Below are 7,308 nucleotides of genomic sequence, written 5' to 3' on the forward strand. Positions count from 1 at the left end.
TAATGCCACGGCACTCTGCCCAGGGGGACAGCTTGAGGCTCTGTCTCAAAAAAAAAAAAAAAAAATGAAAACTTAAAATTACCTAAGTGGCTCAGATTTAAGGCTCACCTTATGTTTCCATTGCAGTACCATCCTAGATATATATATGAATGCAACACCAGAACAAAAAACACAACTTCACAATCAAGACTTAAAAAAACTTAGAGTGGCTGAAATAATGTTCAAAATGGTGGAGCTGTGGCTGGTACAGAGGTGATTCAGCAGAAGAATCCTACTTATGAAAAAGTAGGGCTCTCATAATTCTATTTCTACAGATCTACAGATCAACAGATCAACCAGATAAACCTTCTTTAGTTCATTTCACTTTACTCATGTGTATCTGGAAAATTATTTTCCCAGTTAATCCTTTAGTAACGTAAATGAATTGAAAACAGATCTAAAACGATTCATTCATTCATTTAACAATTTTTATTAACTGGGCACCGGAGATACAGTGATAAATAAGACTTGGCTTACTTTCTGATGTGAGGGAAGGGGAAGCCATGTGAAAATAATGAACAAGTTAAGAAAATACACGAAAAGGGCGGCTCCTGTGGCTCAGTGGGTAGGGCGCTGGCCCCATATACTGAGGGTGGCAGGTTCCAACCCGGCCCTGGCCAAACTACAACAAAAAAAAAATAGTCAGGTGTTGTGGGGGGCACTTGTAGTCCCAGCTACTGGCAAAAGAAAAGCCTAAGCCCAGGACTTGGAGGTTGCTATGAGCTGTGTGATGCCACAGCACTCTACTGAGGGCAATAAAGTGAGACTATAACTCTACAAAAAAAAAAAGAAAGAAAAGAAAAGAAAAGAAAGAAAAAGAAAGAAAGAAAATACGTGAAAAAGTCATTTCAAAAAAGCACTTCAAAGAAGTCATGTGAAGTCAGTAGTCAGTCTTTCCAGTCCAATCCTATCTTTAGAATCAGTTTTTAGGACTCTCGGGATGCTGTAGACACTGAGATTTATTTTAGGGGTGATAAATTCGTTGTTTCAATGTGTTCAAACTACAAGCTCATTTTCTATGTAAATATTTTCAATTAAAGCATTCTGCAAAACACATGAACTATTCACAAAACCATCACACAAGAAAATATAAGGCAATTTATGGGCCATTGTCATGATTCACATAACATTTAAATGCCCAATTTGGTTTTTAATGCTTAATTAAGGAGGGGTCCATAATTATTTACCCCTTTTCACTGAAGAAAGTGAAATGAGAGTATCTTGCAGTAAACATGGGGAAATACATTCCAAATTGTTAAACACCCTGAGTCTTCAATATCAATCTTCTGGTCTAGGAAATGGCACAAAAACCCAGACTGACATGGTCAACTTCTACCCCTTCCTTATGGAAAAAAAAACTCCAAACACCCTGGGCGTTCATACTACAGATAAAACATAAATGTGTGTGGACATAACTATATGTCTGAATTGGCCTCTATAAATATACATAGATCTGGTCCAGTTCACTTCTGTCAAGTCTCAGCACATCCACCACCAAAACACTATGCAATCATGAAAAACAATAGTAATTTAAAGACACCATACACAACTGGGTGAAGGAAAACGGCAAATGTTAGAAATGCTCGATATGGCTCAGCACCTGCAGCTCAGCAGTTAGGGCGCCCACCACATACAATGGGGCTGGCGGGTTCCAATTTGGCCCAGGCCTGCTAAACAACAATGATAATTACAACAACAACAAAAGCCAGGCACTGTGGTGGGCACCTGTAGTCCCAGCTACTTGGGAGACTGAGGCAAGAGGACAGCTTAAGCCCAAGACTTTGAGGTTGCTGTGAGCTGTAATGCCATGGCACTCTACCGAAGTGAGACTGTCTCCAAAATAATAATAATAATAATATATATATACACACACACACATATATATCTCTAATGTGATGCCATTTTTAAAAATGTATTTATATGCCTATGTAGAAAAAGTCTGGAAGAATGTATCACAGCTAACTTTATTTATCAATGGATGCTTTTAAGCCTATTTTTTGACTTTTCTCCAGTGAACATTATCACCACTTTATATACTATGGAAAACAAAAATGCTAAGTTTAAAGCAAGTTACAACGAGTTAGAAGGCATTATATACATTTGATATCCATGACATTCAAAGACAATGAGAAAGAAAAGGAAGTAACATAAAAAGAATAGCCAAAGAATTTGTCATTGTTGTTTGTATTTTTACAAAGAGAGAAAGAGTCTCATCATACTGAACCCCTGAGCTCCAGTGATCCTACTGCCTCAGCCTCCCAAGTAGCTGAGGCTGAGACTGCAAGCACATGCCACCACACCCAACAAAACTGCCACAGTAGTAATAGGATGATCTCTGGGTGATCCTTTCCCCTCCTTTATTGAAGTCTTTGATTTGTGCTTATAATCTCCCTTCTCAACTGAGTCCTCCTATAATCCAGGATGATGACAGTAGCACACTCTCCAACATCTAACCAGGTATCTAGTTCCTAGGTGTCTTCGTCTCCCTGAAGCCATCCCCTCACACAGCTACAACTTGCTCCATCTCCAGAACCACCATTCAGTGCGCCCCATTCTCTGACCACACCTCCTGTAGCCCTCAACTCCCGGATGGGTATGCTCTCCAGCCTCAGCAGAACCTTTCTTCCTCAGATCCTCTGTTTTCTTCCTATCAGCAACTTTCAGGTTTCCCTTCCACTTACTCCAGCTTAAACTCACTTCCAGGAATTTCCTGTCAACTCCTTCATTTTGGCAAACCACAGAGGGTGCCAAAAAAAATGTATATACATTTGAAAAAAGCCAAAAACTGTATTAATACTGTAATACTCAATACATACCCATAACGTTTGTTATCTTGTAAATTGTATCTTGCATCTCTTGTAATTGCAGAAGTCAAATGTGATTTGAATATTACAATTTTACTACCGCTGTTTTCTTTTCTTAAAATGAGTAAACATTTTTTTGGCACCTTCTGTATTTAAAATCCATACCCTACATAATTTACTTCAATGCCTTAAAGGATCAAACAAGAATTCTATCATGTAGAAGAGAACCATGCTTCAATTCATTTTCTCAAGGAGATAATCATAGAACTGGCTGGTTCTATGGCACGTATTTTAACTCTGGAGTAGTCCCTCCCTCATCTCCTGTTTTCCTTCAAAACTATTTTATTAGTCTAGCAGAGCAGAATTCAATCATGTAGACTACCTAATTCCCATACCTCCTTTCTCATGGTATTACCTTTTCTTTCAAAAATTTTTTGCTTGATTTTTTTTTTAAGAGACAGTTTCACTGTGTTGCCCAGGCTGGAGTGCAATGGCACATGACCATAGCTCACTATAGCCTCAAACTCCTAGGCTCAAGCAATTCTCCTGCCTCAGTCTCCTGAGTAGTTAGGACTACAGGCATGTGCCACCACATTCAATTAATTCCCTTTAAAAAAAAAAAAAAAGAAAGAAAGAGTCTCACTATGTTGTCCAGGCTTGTCTCAAACTCCTGCCCTTCAGTGATCCTCCTAAAAGTGGCCTCCCTAAGTGCTGGGATTATAGGCATAAGCCTGATCTACTTTCAATTCTTTATAAGTTTTTCCCATGTCTGTATTTTTTTAAACCTAACAACATTAAATATACAGTGTAGGTATTCTATTGACATTGGAAATTTGAACTTTCTCATCAGTTAACCTTCAAATATATTAATTCATCTAATTCTTACAATGCTATGAAGCAAGTATTACTATTATCCATATTTTATAGTTGACGAAACAAAGCTCCAGGAAATTTCCTCATTAATATTAATATAAAGCTTCTATACTGGCAAAGCTCAGATTTAAAACCAGGCAGTCCTGGCTTCCAAGTTTAGGGTCCTAACCATTGTACCATATTGCCTCGCAAACCAAAGCAACATACTTGCTTAACAGAGAAACCTTTCAGTTGAAAACACACTTTATGATTTCAATATAGGCTCAGCGCCTGTGGCTCAAGCAGCTAAGGCGCCAGCCACATACACCTAAGGTGGCGGATTTGAATCCCCAGCCCGGGCCCGCCAAACAACAATGACGGCTGCAACCAAAAAAATGGCCGGGCATTGTGGCGGGCGCCTGTGGTCCCAGCTACTTGGGAGGCTGAGGCAGGAGACTCACTTGAGCCCAGGAGTTGGAGGTTGCTGTGAGCTGTGATGCCACAGCACTCTACCCAGGGAGACAGCTTGAGGCTCTGTCTCAAAAAAAAAAAAAATAATAATAATAATAATTTCAATATATTCGAATAAACATCAACTCAGTACATACTTTTCATACCAATTGCAATAATCCCTAAATTGTTAATCTGCTTATAATTTATAACATCATAAAGCGTTTCCTATATAAATTTCCTGAATTGATTTTACTTTTCTTATTCTCTTTGCCCAGACTGGAGTACAGTGGCACCATCACAGCTCATTGCAAGCTCAAACTCCCAGGCTCAAGTGATCCTGCCACCTGAGCATTCGAAATCCCTGGGACTACTGGCATGTACCACCACACCTGGATAATTTTTTCCCTTTTTTTGCAGAAACAGGGGCCTCACTATTTCTCAGGCTGGCCTCAAAGTACAGGGCTCAAGCAATCCTCCCATCCTGGCCTCCCAAAGTGCTAACATTACAGGCATGAGCTACCACAACTGGCCCAATTTCACTTTAATTGGCTCAGTGATTTTCTAATTTTGTTCAGTTGCCAGAGTTACCAGGTGTGTCTTCCCTCCAAAAGGCTATCTCATTCTCTGTTAAGTATATAACGTACAATTTACCAAATTTTAGAGCTAAGTTTTCCTTTCTCCTTTCTCTCATAGCTAATATTCCTGTTAAGTACTTCTTCTTTTATTGAATGTTAAAATAATATCAAAGTCAAAAATTAGAACTACTTGTTCTGAGTCAAGCCAATAAGCACTTTAACCTTTGAAGGAACTCTAAGTAGATGAAGAAAGAAATTTACCAATATTTTATCTGCTAACATTTACACTGCAACCTACTTAAAACAGTAAGTTGTTATATGGCTGTTATAATTCCTGGAAGATACTGGCTTAACTGAGAAATCCAGATTTTTTCTTAGCCCTTCTAAGAAAAACATACTATCAAGTGTCATCAAACATTTTTCTTATGTTCTACATCATAAAAATTTAATAATAGAACTGTGAAAAGAGAAAAGAAGGCGGGGTGCAATGGCTCTCGCCTGTAATCCCAGCACTTTGGGAGGCCGAGGTGGCAGATGGCCTGAGTTTGAGACCAGCCTGAGCTAGAGGTAGAGCTAGAGCAAGACTCCGCCTCTAAAAATAGCCGGGGTTGTGGGGGGCACCTGTGGTCCCAGCTTCCTGGGAGGCTGAGGCACAAGAACGGCTTGTGCCCAAGAGTTAGAGGTTGCTGTGAGCTATGACACCAGGACACTCTACCAGGGGTGACAAAGTGAGACTCTGTCTCAAAAGGAGAGAGAGAGAGAGAAAAGAGCACAGCCTACCTTAGAACTTCTTAAAAGAAAATTTCAATAAAATGAAAAAAAAGAGAATGAACATTTTTATCTTTCACATGAAATTCAAGAAAAAGAGTAGTTTTAAACAGGCCACTTTGAAAACAAAATGCCATACTTTTTTTTTTGAGACAGAGCCTCAAGCTGTCCCCCTGGGTAGAGTGCTGTGGCATTATAGCTCACAGCAATCTCCAACTCCTGGGCTCAAGCGAGTCTCCTGCCTCGGCCTCCCAAGTAGCTGGGACCACAGGCGCCCGCCACAACGCCCGGCTATTTTTTGGTTGCAGCCATCATTGTTGTTTGGCGGGTCCGGGCTGGGGATTCGAACCCGCCACCTTAGGTGTACATGGCTGGCGCCTTAGCCGGTTGAGCCATAGGCGCCGAGCCAAAATGCCATACTTTTAAGGAAAGGTATATAGCATGGTATCAATATTATAGAAAAAGCTTCAACTACCCAGACCTCAATTAGAAGCCCAAATCTGATATTACCAGCAGTGAGATTCTGCACAAACTCTGAACCTACACTTCTTCACCTAGAAATCAGTAATAATACCACCTACCTTGAAGAATAGGTTATTAAAATAAGAGAATACACCAGCTAGCTCCCTGCTCTTTCTCTAACCCTTTCTTTCTTAAATTCACCACACTAAGCAAATAGCAAGAACTGACTCATCTCATGTATTAAGTCATTAATATAAAGTGCATCTAATCTATCAAAGTGTCAAAACAGCTCTCATTGTGATCATCTTGCATAGGCTGCTGCCCTAAAAGTATCAATTCTATATGCAGCTATAGGAAGCTGTTTCTTTTCTTTTTTAAGACAGAGTCTCACTATGTCACCCTCAGTAGGATGCTATGGCATCACAGCTTACACCAACCTCAAATTCTTGGGCTCAAGCAATTCTCTTACCTCAGCCTTCCAAGTAGCTGGGACTACAGGCGTCCGCCACAACACATGGCTATTTTTTTTATTGCTGTTGTAGTTGTCATTGTTGTTTGGCAGGCCTGGGCCAGGTTTGAACCCGCCAGCCCTGGTGTATGTGGCCAGTGCCCTAGCCACTGAGCTACAGACACCAAGCCGGAAACTGTTTCTTTGTTTGTGTGTGTGTGTGTGTGTGTGTGTGTGTGTCAGAATCTCATTCTGTCACCCTTGGGAGGGTGCCATGGCATCATAGTTCACAGCAACCGCAAGCACTTGGGGCTCAAGTGATCCTCTTTCCTCAACCTCAGCCTCAGCCTCCCAAGTAACTGGGACTTATAGACATGCACCACCACGCCCAGGTAGTTTTTCTACTTTTAGTAAAAGACAAGAGTCTCACTCTTCATCAGGCTGGTCTCAAACTCCGAGTCTTGAACTCCTGAGCTCAGGTGACCCATCCACCTTGGCCTTCCAGAGAGCTAGTATTACAGACATGAGCCACTGTGCCAAGTCAGGAAACTGTTTCTTGATGATGTGCCGTTTGAACAGGTCATCTAATTTTCTTTCAGTCAAGATTTGGTTATAACTTTTTTTAAAGGAGTATTTTTCTGTTACTTGAGAGAAGCACATTTCACATTTTGAGTGAAAGTTCAAACTGGGGGCTCAGTGCCTGTGACTCAAGTGGCTAAGGCACCAGCCACATACACCTAAGGTGGCGGGTTCGAATCCAGCCTAGGACCGCCAAATGACAATGATGGCTGCAACCAAAAAATAGCTGGGCATTGTGGCGGGCGCCTGTGGTCCCAGCTACTTGGGAGGCAGAGGCAGGAGACTCGCTGGAGCCCAGGAGTTGGAGGTTGCTGTGAACTGTGATGCC

At 41.1% G+C, this 7,308-nt stretch overlaps 1 protein-coding gene across 2 annotated transcripts in view; it reads right to left on the minus strand.

Moving 5' to 3' along the window:
* RERE (arginine-glutamic acid dipeptide repeats) overlaps positions 1-7,308 on the minus strand; it is a 433,205-nt gene that overhangs the window by 387,838 nt on the left and 38,059 nt on the right. The window lies entirely within an intron of this gene.

This window comes from Otolemur garnettii, unplaced genomic scaffold (assembly GCF_000181295.1).
Source record: "Otolemur garnettii isolate 467f Iridium unplaced genomic scaffold, OtoGar3 scaffold00067, whole genome shotgun sequence".
In the NCBI taxonomy this organism is placed as follows: Eukaryota; Metazoa; Chordata; class Mammalia; order Primates; family Galagidae; genus Otolemur; species Otolemur garnettii.